General features: G+C 44.7%; 1 long non-coding RNA gene across 1 annotated transcript; it reads left to right on the forward strand.

The window, feature by feature from the left end:
* Positions 1–3,910: 3,910 nt before the first annotated feature.
* LOC310840009 lies at positions 3,911–5,239 on the forward strand. The gene is made up of 2 exons (XR_014561753.1): positions 3,911–4,113; positions 4,335–5,239. It is a non-coding gene; the product is annotated as an uncharacterized lncRNA (long non-coding RNA).
* The last annotated feature ends 10,832 nt before the right edge of the window (positions 5,240–16,071 follow it).

Genomic DNA, 16,071 nt, shown 5'->3' on the forward strand with positions numbered 1-16,071 from the left:
GAGAACAGAAATCGTGCTCCGGTGGCACAGCAGCAGCAGCAGGACCCATTAGCTAAAGTGGTGCTTCAGGTTAAGTACGGACCTCAGGAACGAATTAAGTACTTAACCCAAGGTACCACTGTACTAAAAGAAGCTCAACAAAACTCCAATCCTAAGAAAAACTCAACAACTTAAATCCAAAAAAAAGCTCAACAACTTTAAATCATTTTTTTAAAAAAAGCTCCACAACTTTGGTCAACCCCCATGGCCCTTCACTTCACTTCCTCTTTGAAAAAAGTTTGGACACCATTGGGGTAGGGATTTGAGTGGAATGGGAGCAGGTAGATAGGGAGGAGGGAGGGATGGACACTGTGCGGCATTTGAGGGAAGGATTAGACCTTGTTGAGGTCTCTGGTGAGATCATGAGAGGCACAATGGTGTCTGGTTGGGCTTGGCTATGGGCTTAGCACAAACTGAGCTATTTTCTATGTATGTGTGGTGGAAATCAATTTGCTCAATCCAGTTCAGTGCTGACCAAGGAGTTTGTGGCATCCCTATTCCCCACACTGTAATGTGATTAGGAGAAACTTTAGGTAGGTTTTGAGAAAAGCCTACAAAGAGGCAGGGATATTTAGAGAAGGACCTCTGGTGCCAGAAATAATCATAATTACTATTATTCATAAGCCACAACGTGACTGGGCTGTCCAGAGAGCAACGTTTTAGACTTTCAAAAAAGAAAAAAGAAAAAAAGATTGCCCAGGATTTTAACTGATTTTATATCTACTGCTTTTTGTATTTTTACTGTTGCTATGATAATTGCTTTTGTTTCTGATGTTTTTGATCTGTTTTATACAGTGGTTCCTCATGTTACAGATGCTTCAGGTTACAGACGCTTCAGGTTACAGACTCCGCTAACCCAGAAATGGTACCTCAGGTTAAGAACTTTGTTTCAGGATGAGAACAGAAATCATACGGCAGCTGGAGGCCCCATTAGCTAAAGTGGTACCCCAGGTTAAGAACAGTTTCAGGTTAAGAACGGACCTCCAGAACGAATTAAGTTCTGAACCCGAGGTACCACTGTATTTGTTTTCTGATTCTCTTTTGTAGGCTATCTTGAAAATCTAGATTAATAAAATTACGGAGAAGGGGAAGTGGGTTTGGGTACTAATTAACACATTAGCACTTAGATCCTGGTAGCAAGAATTAGAGCTGTAGAATCCCAAAATAATCCTCTGGGTTTTAAACCGTAAGTCCCGTATAGGGGGAAGGAAATTGTGAATGTTCTTATTTAGACAATGGCTCCATTTACTTCACAACATTCCAGTGGCATGAAGAAACTGTACAAAAGATGTAGGTTAGGTTACATGGCAGTGGTGCTAGAACAGTCTCCTCCTGTTTATTTTTTGACTCCTACACAACAGACTTTCCTTTCTCTCAAGGGTGTCCTCTCAAATGCAAATGGTTGGAAGAGAAGCAGTTTCCCTATGCAGAGGAAGCAAGTAGTAGAACCCTGCTGGAATTGTATCTCATAGGCAGCATGCACATCATCCGTATAAAATGCATTGCACCCCTGCTCCCAAGAATTCTGAGAAATGTAGTTTGCTACCCATCACACAGCTACCATTCCTAGCACCCTTAACAAACTACAGTTCCCAGGATGCCTTGAGGAAAGTCATGTGCTTTAAATGTACGATTAGAATGGCAATGGGAAATTACATCTTGGAATTCTCCCTCTTTGGAACACATACCCTGCATGTAGAAAACTAGTCATTTTGCACTCACAGCTGTCCATGGAGGTGCAGGTTAATTCTGTGTCCAGGGCAGCTGTCTACCAGCTCCATCTGGTACACAGGCTGAGACCCTACCTGCCTGCGGACTGTCTTGCCAGAGTGGTGCATGCTCTGCTTATCTCCCGCTTGGACTACTGCAATGCGCTCTACGTGGGGTTACCTTTAAAGGTGACCCGGAAACTGCAATTAATCCAGAATGACTGGGTGACTGGGAGTGGCCGCCGGGACCACATAACACCAGTCCTGAGAGATCTGCATTGGCTCCCAGTATGTTTCCAAGCACAATTCAAAGTGTTGGTGCTGACCTTTAAAGCCCTAAAAGGCCTCAGTCCTGTATACCTGAAAGAGCGTCTCCACCCCTCATCGTTCAGCCCAGACACTGAGATCCAGCGCTGAGGGCCTTCTGGCAGTTCCTTCATTGCGAGGAGTTACAGGGAATCAGACAGAGGGCCTTGGGAACCACCCAGAGTGGCTGGGGAAACTCAGCCAGATGGGTGAGGTATAAATAATAAATTATTATTATTATATTCAGTGGTGGAAGAATCCTCTCCGGCACCCGGATGGGATGCTGAGGGGCGGGGCGAACCGCCTGGTGATGCATGCGTGACGTCCGTATGGAGTGCGCATGGGCAGTATCCTGTATGGAGTGTGCATGCACAACAGCCCATACGGACGCCGCGCAAGCAGCCCCCATACTGACTGTGCACGCCCTCAGCCTCTCTACAGCTGGGGGGAGGCAGGGGCCATCTTGCCCCCCCGAGTGGCACCCAGGGCGGCCCGCCCCCCCCCCACTTCGTATGCCCCTGATTATATTATTATATGTCAAGAGAAGGCTAGGGCTTGAACCCTCCTTCCTCACATGGCTTTTCACAGCCAGGGATATTTTGGTGGTGGTGTTACATGGGAGATCATTCAATATTGTGATTATCACACATGCACTTTGAAGTGGTGTAGCTCTAGGAAGGCTATATACCACATGCATTTTGATGGTTTAGATTGGCAGTGAAATACATGTGCCTTTCCTGTTCTGGACTTCCACTTCAGTTGAATGCTTGTGTAATATTATTTGTTAGAATGTGAGAAGATGCCCCAGAATAGGAATGGATGAATTGGACTGTTTCCAGTTCATGACAATTTCATTGGTGTTCACCCATTCTACTCCATTTCCACAACAAACTCGAGTTTTAAGATAATTCCAACCCCCTCCAAATGCATTTTTCTCTTCCCCCAAAATAAATATTTTAACATATTTTGAAACTTTTTTTTATTTTGGCCAAAAACTACATTGGAAATTTTTAGAATTTGGAAGTGGCAAATCCAGGGCATAACTCAGTTTTGATCTGCATTTTAAGCCAGGGGGATGCGAATCAGATCAGTTCCTTACCAGACTTCCCAAATATCAAATTCCTGAAGCATCCCCAGAGACTCAACGACACTTTGAAGTCAGGAGGAGAAAAAGCTTAGGGCACCTGTGTGGACAAAGGCTTGGAGGTTGTCAAAATGCTCTGCCATGCAATTGTTGCAGATGGATAAAGCTATGTTTACTATGGCCTCATCCACACTTTAGGGGGATGCAGGTTTGCTGATCAGAAGGTCGGCGGTTTGAATCCCCATGACGGTGTGAGCTCCTGTTGCTTGGTCCCTGCTACTGCCAACCTAGCAGTTCGAAAGCACGTCAAAGTGCAAGTAGATCAATAGGTACCGCTCCGGCGGGAAGGTAAACGGCGTTTCCGTGCGCTGCTCTGGTTCGCCAGAAGCGGCTTAGTCATGCTGGCCACATGACCCGGAAGCTGTATGCCAATAAAGCGAGATGAGTGCCGCAACCCCACAGTTGTCTGCGACTGGACCTAATGGTCAGGGGTCCCTTTACCTTTACATCCACACTAAATCAATTGTAGACCACTTTAAACAGGCATGGTTTCCCCCAAGGAATGCTGGGAACTGTGGCTTGTTATAGGTGCTAGGAATTGTTGGGAGAGGCCTATCAACTTCACCAAACTACAATTCCCAGAGTTCCCTAGGAAGTGGAATTGACTGTGAAGCAGGTTTAGGTCTATAGCGTGAATGTGCCCACACGACTTGAAATAAGTGAAATCCAAGATTCTTCTTTCTATGTAGCCTTCCTTCCTTCCTTCCTTCCTTCCTTCCTTCCTTCCTTCCATTTTGCTTTATCTTCTAGGCCTTTATATAGCTTGCTCTGCAAAATCATTTTTCCAGCATGCAAGTTCATCCTGTGCCTGTTGGTTTTTTAATTTCCCCCCAGTGGGAAGAAGAACCAAAATATGAGCAAGGCTAGCTGCTGCTGCTGTGCCGGTGAGTGAACGAAGACCCCGCAGCTTCCCACGTAAGCGCCATTTCTCTCTCTCTCTCTCTCTCTCTCTCTCTCTCTCTCTCTCCTTTTTTTTTTTAAGGAGCCAATTTGATTCACTTTTCAAGGAACAGGTTTTCATGCTTTGTGCATTTATTTCCTAATTTTATTATGCCATTTAATTAGATCATGCACATTGGTTTTATTGTTAAAACATGTCCTTGTTTTCTTTATAACTGGGTTTCATGGCACTACAGGGACGTTTAGGAAAATATCACATGAGCTGCATTCCAGCATCCACTCTCGAAGATGGGCCTGAATTGGAGAAGGGGGTTGCCGCTGGGCCATAAATCTAGTCACAGATGGAAAAAGCAGAATATTATTTGCAGCATGCAGAGCTCTGGCAATCCCAGCAAGGGACTCGGACCCCATGGAGCACTTAAATTACAACACTGGGAGGAATGGTGCTGTGCGGTAACCCGTCTTGGAAGGACACTGAAAAGTTGTTTGCAAGATTCCATTTTATGGGCTGACAACACTGAGCAGGGCTCCCCGGAGACGCCGTATTTCATGTTTGCCTACAATGAAGGAGAGCTTGTGCTTTCCCCGCTTCCGATCTTGATTCAGGTCAAGGGATGCTTCGCGGCCTTGTGGGGGTGTTAGCGCAGAGGCCCTCCCACTTCCATTCCTGCCAGCAGCGTTTCCCTTGAAACTTCATCGCCGAAATCCTGTCCTGTAGGGGAGCCGTTTCCCACATCCTGTGCGAAACCGGGAGTCGTGCAGTCCAATTCACAGCCATTTTCCGGGCGGGCGTTCTCGGGTTTAACAAAATGGAAGGCTGGCAGGGTGGGTCTGAAAAGTTTTGCGGGAGGAAATTGGTAGAGAGAAAGAGCTCCCTTTGTGAGATTTCCTTCCCCCGGGGGAGGGGGGGTATTTTAATGGCTGTTGGAGTGGTGTGGACCACAAACATTTGGCCAGCTGTTTCTTGGGTGTTGTCCGGAAAAGAGGGTTTGAAACTACACGGATGATTCACACAGGGATTGGATTCTAGCAGGAGTCCAGAAAGTTTGATACCTGAGCCGATGAGTGATCGATGAGCATCAGGTGGAAGGGGAGGAGGGAGTTTAGAGGAGAACGTAATAAAACTCGTTTTGAAAACTTCTGGGTTTAGTCCACTGAAGGTGTGTGATTTACGTAGCCCTCTCAATTGCGCTATGGAGGATATAGCCTCCAATGGCCTGGCTTGTAAAAGCCATAGAAGGCCTAGAGAGCTGGCTCCCAGTGGGAGCTCATCTGAAGTTTGTATTTGATGAGTTTCAGATGTTTGGGTTAGAGGGAATAATTCATAGATTGTAGTTTATCAGGGTTTTTGTTTTGTTTTTTAAGTCATCTTGATTTCATGGAGGAGGAGGGTGGGATTTTCAGCAAAACCAGAACAATGTGCCATTTTAGGACTGTAGAGTTTCTTAATTTGGTTTGCTGTCTGGAAATCGGAGGGGTGTGGACCATTTTTTTAACCAAACTGAGGCCAGTATTAGATCTGGGAATACCAGAAAAGGGATACAAGGCAACAAAGCGGGATTTGAAAGAAATGGGTGCAGGACAGGGTTCACAGAAGTAAGGCAGAGCAGGAATGGTGCTTTGAGCAATTTGTTTCACAAATGATAAACAAGCAAGCAAATAAGGGGCAAGGAGAGAGAAAGAAGCAAGAATCAATAGGTTTATCCCTATATTCATGAAGCACTTCCTACAAAAAATAATAATCTTGAAGCAATTTCACAACACAGATTAAATTAAACTTAAAAAAACTTAGATTTTTTTTAATTTTAAAAATGTATATATATAAACAATTTAAAGCAGTCATGTATATTAAAACAGTTAAAACGATTTCATATGTAAAAACTATCCAGTACAGATATCGGTTGTGATAAAATCTTCTGCTCAGAAAGAATGAAAATGGACGTCAACGGGCACTTCCAAAGGATAATGTTTTTTTTTCAGTGGGTTGTTTAATTTTATTCATTTATCTCATTGATATGAGATGCTATCATTTGTTTAATGCTTTTGTTGCTGTTGTTTAGTCATTTAGTCATGTCCAACTCTTCGTGACCCCATGGACCAGAGCATGCCAGGCACTCCTGTCTTCCACTGCCTCCCGCAGTTTGGTCAAACTCATGCTGGTAGCTTCCAGAACACTGTCCAACCATCTCGTCCTCTGTCGTCCCCTTCTCCTTGTGCCCTCCATCTTTCCCAACATCAGGGTCTTTTCCAGGGAGTCTTCTCTTCTCATGAGGTGGCCAAAGTATTGGAGCCTCAGCTTCAGGATCTGTCCTTCCAGTGAGCACTCAGGGCTGATTTCCTTCAGAATGGAGAGGTTTGATCTTCTTGCAGTTCATGGGCACAGCCAGGGTTTATTGGGGGAGAGGCAGAACCAAGTTCTCTGGGACACAATGGTCAGTTAGTTAAGTATTTTTATGTATTTACTTGATTTAGGGGGGCAGCTGCCCCCCCTGCCCCTCTGGCAACACCCATGTGCATATCTCACAATTTTGAGTGTTTGTAGCACTTTGACGGGGTGGTACCTTGGTTTTCGAACATCTCCGTTGACAAACATTTCGGTTTTAAAATGCCGTAAACCCAGAAGTAAATGCTTCGGTTTTCAAACACGCCTCGGAAGTCGAACATGAAACACAGCTTCCGCTGAGTGCAAGATCCTGAGTTTTCACTTTTCAAATGTTTCGGAACTCGAACCGTCTTCCAGAATGGATTACGTTCGAAAACCGAGGTACCGCTGTATATTTTTTTCTAGTAACCTTTTTATTCACTTGGGCAATTTGTATACAACTTATATTTAAACAAAACTCAAAGCAGTTTACAATATAGGTTAAAACATCATAAATACATAGAGGAAAATACCACCAGAGAATTCTTGCAACAACCAAGGAAAGTAGGTGAGTATTGTTCTCTGTGGACTGTACATGTGGGAGGAAGGACTGGTGGCTAGGAAATAGTGGGTTGCCTAAGAGGTTTGTGGCTGAGGCGAGATTTGAACCAGGGAATTTGCAGATCCATATACATATCAACTGAAGGCAAAGAGGCCAACAAGAATCTTTCCTCTTGCAGTTAGCCAAAGTTGCCACTCCTGTACAAAGGAGTCTAGTGCTCCACCAGGGGGCTCACAAGCCACTTCCATTTGACACCGTTCATTGCTTTCCTGTTAAGATTACCGATTCAGAATGGGAATTGTGATTTTTATAGGGGAGGTAGAAATCTAGGCCTGCACAGGACTCCATTGCAGAGCTGGCTGTTGGTTTTCCCACTCCCCTTCTTGTTCCAGCAGGCATCATCCTCTCTCTTGCAGCATAATGATGCGTGGAGATGAGAGTATCATACCACACCAACTGAGGTCCCAGAAGGGTGAGCATGTGCCAGTGGCGTGTGGTGGAATTTTTCGTAGGAGAACAGTTAGGGCCAGAGGCTCCAGCTTGCAAGGGCGATTGGGAGAGGGGAGAGTCACAACGTCACATGTGTAAGCATCGCTCCTCGCTTTCTAAGCTAAGCAGAAGTGTCCCTGGCTTCTGGAAGAAGGCACCAGGCCTCTGACAGGATGGGCAGGCTTTGGGGCAGTTGCTGAAGGGCTCTTGGACCCCGTTGGAGCACCGTGTCTCCCTCCCTAAACCAGGAAGAAGCTTCCTGAGTTTTGGGAAGGGAGCGCCAGGGGAACATTTAGGGGAATAGTCCGCTGACTGCACGCTGGGGCCATATGCCCTTCTCAGAGGGGTTAATAGAGGACAGTCCTCTGAAGAGCTACCTGCCCCAGATCTAGTTCAAAGAAGAAGAGTTTGGCCTTGATATCCCGCTTTATCACTACCCTAAGAAGTCTCAAAGTGGCTAACAATCTCCTTTCCCTTCCTCACCCACAACAAACACTCTGTGAGGTGAATGTGGCTGACAGACTTCAGAGAAGTGTGACTAGCCCAAGGTCACCCAGCAGCTGCATGTGGAGGAGCGGGGAAGCGAACCCGGTTCACCAGATTACGAGTCCACTGCTCTTAACCACTACACCACAAGGCCCCATCAGAATAGGAGGGGTCCTTGAAGGTGCCCATCAGTAGTTAGCCACACCTGGATAGAAGACTGAGGAGACACACAGGTGAAATCACCAGCTTCCTCACTATGGTGAGATGGATTATATTGCATAGCTGCTCTTTCAAAAAGCTGATCTGTAGATCGAAGTGAACATATGTAATTATTTTCCTCCCTCTTTTTCGATGGTGATGGTGCATTTCCTCTTTTCCACAACGCGTCACTGGCCACCCTAGGTGGAGTGGCAGACTTGAGGTCTAATATTTTAGTGGTACCCTGTGCGATGCCAAAATTCCTCCCCCACCTGAAATTGCAAAAGCAGATCAAAGATTATTTATGTACGCCTTGATGGTGGCAAGAACTTTATTAGCCCCAAAGTGGAAATTGCAGGGATTGCCAACGATGGAGGAGTGGCAGGTGAAGATGATGGAACATATGGAATTAGCCAAGCAGACTGGTAGAATCCGGAACCAAGATGACCAAAAGTTTCAAAGAGGCTGGAATAAATTTATTGGGTATATGAATATTATTGTTAAAAAATATGAAGACACTTGCGGGATTGAAATAAATCCTACAATGAAAACATATTTTTTTTATAACTTTCTAGACTAAAGAGACAGAGTTGATTATAAGGACATAAAGGTCAGAAGTTGAGGTTTTAAAGACTTGAAAACACATAACCGGTTGAAGGGATGGAGGGAAGTCTTGAGCTCGGCAGAGCAAAGAGTTTATTGTAATGTTGGAAATATTGTGTTAAAAAAGAAAATAAAAATTATATGGGGGGGGGGAATCCTCCCCCGCCTCTTTCCTTTCCTTCTACTTCACAGTTGTGCCGCTCCCTGTGATTCCTCCAAGGCTCTGCACCCAGTGAGACCCTAAATTCACTTCTGCTAGGTCCTAGACCGATGTTTGAAGCCAACTCTGTAAATCCCATTCATTTTGTTAACAAAATATAATACCAAGAGCGGCATATAGAGGATGTCTTCAGATAAAGAACTGCCCTCTGGAACCCATTCAAATAAAAGACTTTGCTCTATAAAGGAGGAAACATGGACACCCTACCTTCATCTGAAGCTAATGAGGTGATGAAATTAGATTGCAGAAGGGAATGTGAATCAGGATATATGGAGAGATGATAGTGACAGTTACGGGTGGACACTGGCAACAATATTTGGTTTATGCCCCAGTTCAGCACTTAAGAAAAGAGTCCACCATGGTCCAAGGCACTCTGTAGGTGTCCTACAAAAAACAAAAATAATAGCTTTCCCCCTTTTGACCTAAGTGGATATTATTTACAGGCAGAGTAGCTGCTGCTACTGTCTATCTTCTTGCAAGCAGTGGAGTCTATTCTATTTAACTGGGCCTTTGCTGACTCCTGCATTTAAATAATATTTGACTGCTGCTGCTAGCCTTTGGTTATTGATTTTAAAATTATTATTGTGATGTGCTGCTGCCGCTGCTTGGTTGCATATTTATGGACCGTTTGGTGTTCTTTCATTCATTTTTATTGGAAAGTGGAGATGAAATAAATAAACCAAAAACTCAGGATGAGATTTCTCAAGCAGAGAGGCTTTCCCATCCCCAAATCTGATACATGTACAGCAAAATGATTTCCTCTGTGCCCCAGTGACTAAGCGCAGGGGTCATGTGGATTCTCATCCCGGTTGCATAAATATGTAACGGGCTCCCTCCCTCCCTCCCCATTTCTAAAGAAGGTTGAATGCGCGTGCAAACATTTAGTCCAACCTGTTCAAAATTCCTTTCTCTGCTGAGAAAGCAATTTCCCCAGAAGTTTACCCTGAGGAGATTTATATATTCTTGTTAGTTCCTATAGCAGGCCAGCGCAAAGAACCAGAGGTGCTAAATCCTACATTCCAACAGTTGTTGTGCCACACACAGGCATGAATCAAAACCATTAAACAGCCGATCATTTCCATCTTATAAAATCCTAGAATCCTAGAACTGGAAGGGATCCCAAGGGTCATCTAATCCAACCCCCTGCTAGGCAGGAGTCTCAGCAAGACGACAGATGGCCATCCAACCTTTGCTTAAGAGCCTCTAAGGGAGGAGAGTCCACCACCTCTTGTGGGAGTTGGTTCCACTGTCAAACAGCTCTTACTGTCAGAAAGGTCTTCCTGACATTTAGTTAGAATCTCCTTTCTTGTAACTTGAAGCCATTGGTTTGGGTACTAACCTCTGGAGCAAGAAGAAAACAAGCTTGCTGCATCTTCCATGTGACAGCCACTTAGTTATTTGAAGACGGTTGTCCTTTCTCCTCTCAATCTCCTCTTTACCAGGATAAAGGTAAAGGGACCCCTGACCATTATGTCCTGTTGTAGCCAACTCTGGGGTTGCGGCACTCATCTCGCTTTATTGGCCGAGGGAGCTGGCGTACAGGTTCCGGGTCATGTGGCCAGCATGACTAAGCCACTTCTGGCGAAGCAGAGCAGCACACAGAAACACCGTTTACCTTCCCACTGGAGTGGTACCTATTTATCTACTTGTACTTTGACATGCTTCCGAACTGCTAGGTTGGCAGGAGCAGGAACTGAGCAATGGGAGCTTGCCCCGTCGCGGCGATTCAAACCGCTGACCTTATGATTGGCAAGCCCTAGGCTCTGTGGTTTAGACCACAGCGCCACCCGCATCCCTATCTTTACCAGGATAAACATACCCAATTCCCTCAAGTGTTTCTCATAGGCTTTCTAATTACCCTACAAACACAGTATGTCTCAGATAGAAAAGCAGGCCGTTCCTTTGCATCTTAAAGAAAGGAGCCAGAATTCTCAAGTTTCTATTGCCCCCCTTCATTCAAAACTTTGTGTCCCAGCCAAAGGAGGGGAGATTTTATTTATTTATCTAATGCATTTATATCACATCTTTTTCTCCAGGTTGCTCAAGGTAGGGGTTCTTTTCCCCTCATCATTTAAACATCATTTAAAGGAAAGAAGGCTCAGAGCCCAGGGAGTTGTGGTGAGACAATGATGGGTGGTCAGAGGGAGAAGAGGGAGCAAACTGGGAGGAGGAGGTTTCAGAAGCTGAAGTGGTTAACAGGGTTTAGTGAGCAGGGAGAGTCTGTGGCAGAGAGCAGTCTAGAATCAGAGGCAGAAGCGGAGACTGGAGAGCAGGGGTGGGGTGGGCAAGAGACAAAGATCAGACAGGGCGTCTCCTACTCCTGCTGCAACTGGCTGCCCTCTCCCTGGTCTCACAGAACCTGAAGAGGTATGAACAGGGTGGAGCAAAGACAGGCAAGCCAAAGACCCTAGTCCTCACAACTGCCTCATTGGGGCAGTTGCTGTGCTCACTAAATCATCAGAGCTGTTTTGTTTCTATTGATAAAGAGTTGACTTCAGTGGCACCTTGTATGTTGTTGTTGCCCTGCACCCGACTCCTGCCTTGACAACGGCATATACAGTATGCCAAACTGGCATCTAAGTGATTTGCAGCTATGAAATGTATCCCTAATTAAAATACACAATAACAAATGTGTTCAGGCATTAAAGCGTCCTGAATTAAGATAAACAGCAAAACAAACTATTAAGAAGCATAATAATTTAAATGAAAAACAGTTAAGACAATAAAACCACAAGTTCAGTTCAGGGGAAGTCTTGCCGAAACAGGTGTGCCTTCAGGAGTCGGTGGAATGCCAACACTGATGGGGCCTCTCATATTTCAGCAGGGAAGACATTCCACAACACTGGTGCCAGTTCTCAGTCTCCACCCTTTGCACAAGGGAATGGGATTTTATCCTGTATTCTATATGATCATGTTTATTACTTACTTGCTAAAGTTCCCAGAGCAGTGTACAGCTTGATCACAAAACCACAGCAGAAGAACATCTAGTTCAACAGTCTGTTTTCATGGGAGCCGGCCAGTCGCCCCTATGGAAAGCCTGCAAGCAGGACAGAACACTCTCCTCTCCTGCGGGTTCCAGCAATTGGTAAAGATTCTGACTGAGGAGGTGGAGCATAGCTGCCATGACTAAGAGCCACTGGTGGTCTTTCTCTCCATGAATTTCTCTGATCCCCTTTTAAAGTATACAATTGATAAAAAGTACAAATACAAAAACCATGATTTCTACAGAGATTTAAAATCACAAAGCGTGCAGCAAAGTAAAGCATGGACATATAAATATAAATAAATATAAAATATAAAATATAAATATAAATATAAATATAAATATAAATATAAATATAAATATAAATATAAATATAAATATAAATATAAATATAAATATAAATATAAATATAAATAATATTAATATAAATATAAATAATATAAATATAAATATAAATATAAATATAAATATTTATACCCCGCCCTTCCCAGTTCAGAAAACCGGGCTCAGGGCGGCTAACAACAAATTTAAAACACTTAATTGATGCAACAAAAAACAGCACAAAATACAGTATAAAACGTGAATAATAAATTCAGAATTCAAAAATCAATTTAGGGGGGAAATCCATCCAATAAACAATTCTCCCCTGATCACCAGGGCTAGCTGGCTAAATTAGTCCTATTTGGGCCAGCGAGGAGACCAGGGGAGAATTAGCTGTGGGATCCCAGAGCGGGTAATCTTCATAAAAAGGGGAGAGGGAGGGAAGGAAGGGGAATAAAAGATCAGGCTAAGTTCAAATTGAAAGCCAGGCGGAATAGTTCTGTCTTGCAGGCCCTGCAGAAGGAAGTTAAATCCTGCAGGTCCCTGGTCTCATGGGACAGAGCATTCCACCAGGTCGGAGCCATCACTGAGAAGGCTGTTAGATCTTTAAAATATCACCTTCTAAGTTTCTTCCAAAGTTCGCCATTTCCCTTAGCATAGAAGGAGAAGTTAAAAATAGTTTACTTACAAATTCTTCAAAGGTCAGATTCAGGTGCTTTTCCATACAGCAGCAAGAAAAGACTGGAAGTTTAATTTAGTTTCAAAATGATTAGAGTTTCTAAATTATTTGGACAGAAACACAAAAACAGCTTGCTACAGCTATGCAATCTGAACTTGGAGCAGCCAGCTTAGACATCCTTACCGGTCAGGTTCACATGGTAGAAACAGAGAGAGAACAAAGAAGAAGAAGAGTTTGGACTTAGTATCCCACCTTTCACTCCCCTTAAGAAGCCTCTAAGCGGCTAACAATCTTCTTTCCCTTCCTCCCCCACAACAAACACTCTGAGAGGTGAATGTGGCTGACAGACTTCAGAGAAGTGTGACTAGCCCAAGGTCACCCAGCAGCTGCATGTGGAGGAGCGGGGAAGCAAACCCGGTTCACCAGATTACGAGTCCACTGCTCTTAACCACTACACCACAAGGCCCCATCAGAATAGGAGGGGTCCTTAAAGTTGCCCATCAGTAGTTAGCCACACCTGGATAGCAGACTGAGGAGACACACAGGTGAGTGAGGCTGAGAGACTTCAGAGAAGTGTGACTAGCCCAAGGTCACCCAGCAGCTTCATGTGGAGGAGCGGGGAAGCGAACCCGGTTCACCAGATTACGAGTCCACCGCTCTTAACCACTACACCATGCTGGCTCAACAAAGAGTTGAGTTAAGTTAAGCCAGTTGGATATACGAGGCTGGAGACATCCCTATTAAACATGTGGACAGGAGGTGAGAGAAGTGGTGTATCCTGTTCGTTATTATGGGCATAGCCAGGGGGCAGGGGGTAGCTGCCCCACGTAGATCAAGTAAAACAATAGAAATACTTAACTAACTGACCAATCACGTCGGTTCTGCCCCCCTAACACTGTCCTCCCGCCCCCAACAAAAATCCTGACTATGCCCATGTCCCTTATCCCCCTTCCAACTGCATGTTTAATCAGTTTGTGGGTAGGAAGGGGGCAGGAGAAGTACCGTATTTTTTGCTCTATAAGACTCACTTTTCCCTCCTAAAAAAGTAAAAGGAAATGTGTGTGCGTCTTATGGAGTGAATGCAGGCTGCACAGCTATCCCAGAACCCAGAACAGCAAGAGGGATTGCTGCTTTCACTGCACAGTGATCCCTCTCTTGTTGTTCTGGCTTCTGAGATTCAGAATATTTTTTTTTTTTGTTTTCCTCCTCCAAAAACTAGGTGCGTCTTGTGGTCTGGTGCATCTTATAGAGCGAAAAATATGGTAGATGCCGTATCTTGTTCCTGTTCCCGCTCTCCACATGAGCACATTGCAGAAAGCAGGATTGAACCTTCCATTCACCATCTGGCCCTTGTATTGCAATTCTCAAGTTTATCACAACTAGCTGGCTGTCAAGAGCTTGGGAAGTGCTGTGCAAGGGGCTTTGAAATACGTGTGGGTCAAGCCACTTTTTCGATCTGTCGTCTTAATGTCAGGTGACTGACAGATTGGTTGACCCACCAGTCAGTCACAGTTGGTTCTTGGGGGTGGAGACAGATCGCAATCTGGCCCAATGGGGCCAACCTTGATCTAGGATTCCCCCCACCCCTGATCTATGGCATCAGATCAGAAGCCATTTCCTCTCCAATTCCACATCTGACCATTTTGAATGAAATCCTCTCCTGTACCCCCGCCCCCCCGAGCTCTCCCTGCACCTTAAAAGCACTCCTTTTTCAGAACGAACTCATGGCGCAAAATCGAGTGATATCACAGTGCCCAAAATGGCCACAGTCCTCTCATGGGGGAAAATGGGGTCTCCCTTTTTTTTCTGGGACACTTGTAGGGTATGTTATGGGAGAGCTGTCTAAACCTGCCACAGAAGGATGCATCCATTGGCTCCATTTCTACCTTTCCTTGGTGCAAAGCACAAATCTCTCCTTGCCTTTTTCAAAAAAGCATTCCAGAATAAAACACATACAATACTTCCCTGCTATTTGATAAGACAATGACATAGGAACGTATGCATAGCTCATCCCCCCTTTTCTACTCTTTCTGTGTCAGAAAGCATGGCAATCATCATTGCTGAAAAATATGACTTTTCTGTAGCTTTCCTTTCTTTCTTTCTTTCTTTCTTTCTTTCTTTCTTTCTTTCTTTCTTTCTTTCTTTCTCACCATCTGCATCTATCCAACCTCCTATCTGAAGCCCTCACAGCCCTCTGTGGCATCTCAAGTGGTTGCCATGGAAACGATAATATCACAAACAGTGGATTATAACTCGGAGCGGGAAGGGGGCAACAGCAGGAAATGGGTTTCATGCAAATATCTTTAGCAATAAAGAGAGAGGGAGATGCATATATATGTGGTGGCAAGTGATAGGTAGCAAATGAAAAAAGCTGACTGAGGAAGCTTTGGGAAAAGAAATATCTTGATCATGGCCCATCTATTGCCATTCACGCTCTTGATTCATAATATACATATTTTAAAGAAAACGAAAAGGAAGCTCCTTTTCTGCACTGATCAATCATCAGCGCTATGCAGAGGATGCTCTTTCCATCCAGCAACTCTTGAGTTAAGGCCATTCAACGTGAATGAGTAGGAATGAATTAGAACACCAGATGCTTGCTGAGTTTGTCTTGACTTAGAAGGCTCAATTAAAGGGGAGATATTTCTGTGCTATCCGAAGTATTTGTCATGTCCCGCCTTGCATCCCGTGGTGAAGACAAGGGTGGAAGGGATCTCTTTCTCAGCTCATGATTCAGGACTGGCAGCTGCCACACAAGGGAGGATGGCTGTAATGGAGTGCAATAGCTGTGTGTCCGCCACAGAGGAAGGCATATACAGTGGTACCTCGGGTTAAGTACTTAATTCCTTCTGGAGGTCCGTTCTTAATCTGAAACTGTTCTTAACCTGAAGCACCACTTTAGCTAATGGGGCCTCCTCCTGATGCTGCGCCGCCGGAGCACGTTTTCTGTTCTCATCCTGAAGCAAAGTTCTTAACCCGAGATACTATTTCTGGGTTAGCGGAGTCTGTAACCTGAAGCATCTGTAACCTGAAGCATATATAACCTGAGGTACCGCTGTAATCCATACCT

Source organism: Podarcis gaigeae, assembly GCF_964106915.1.
Source record: "Podarcis gaigeae genome assembly, chromosome: 2".
NCBI lineage: Eukaryota > Metazoa > Chordata > Lepidosauria > Squamata > Lacertidae > Podarcis > Podarcis gaigeae.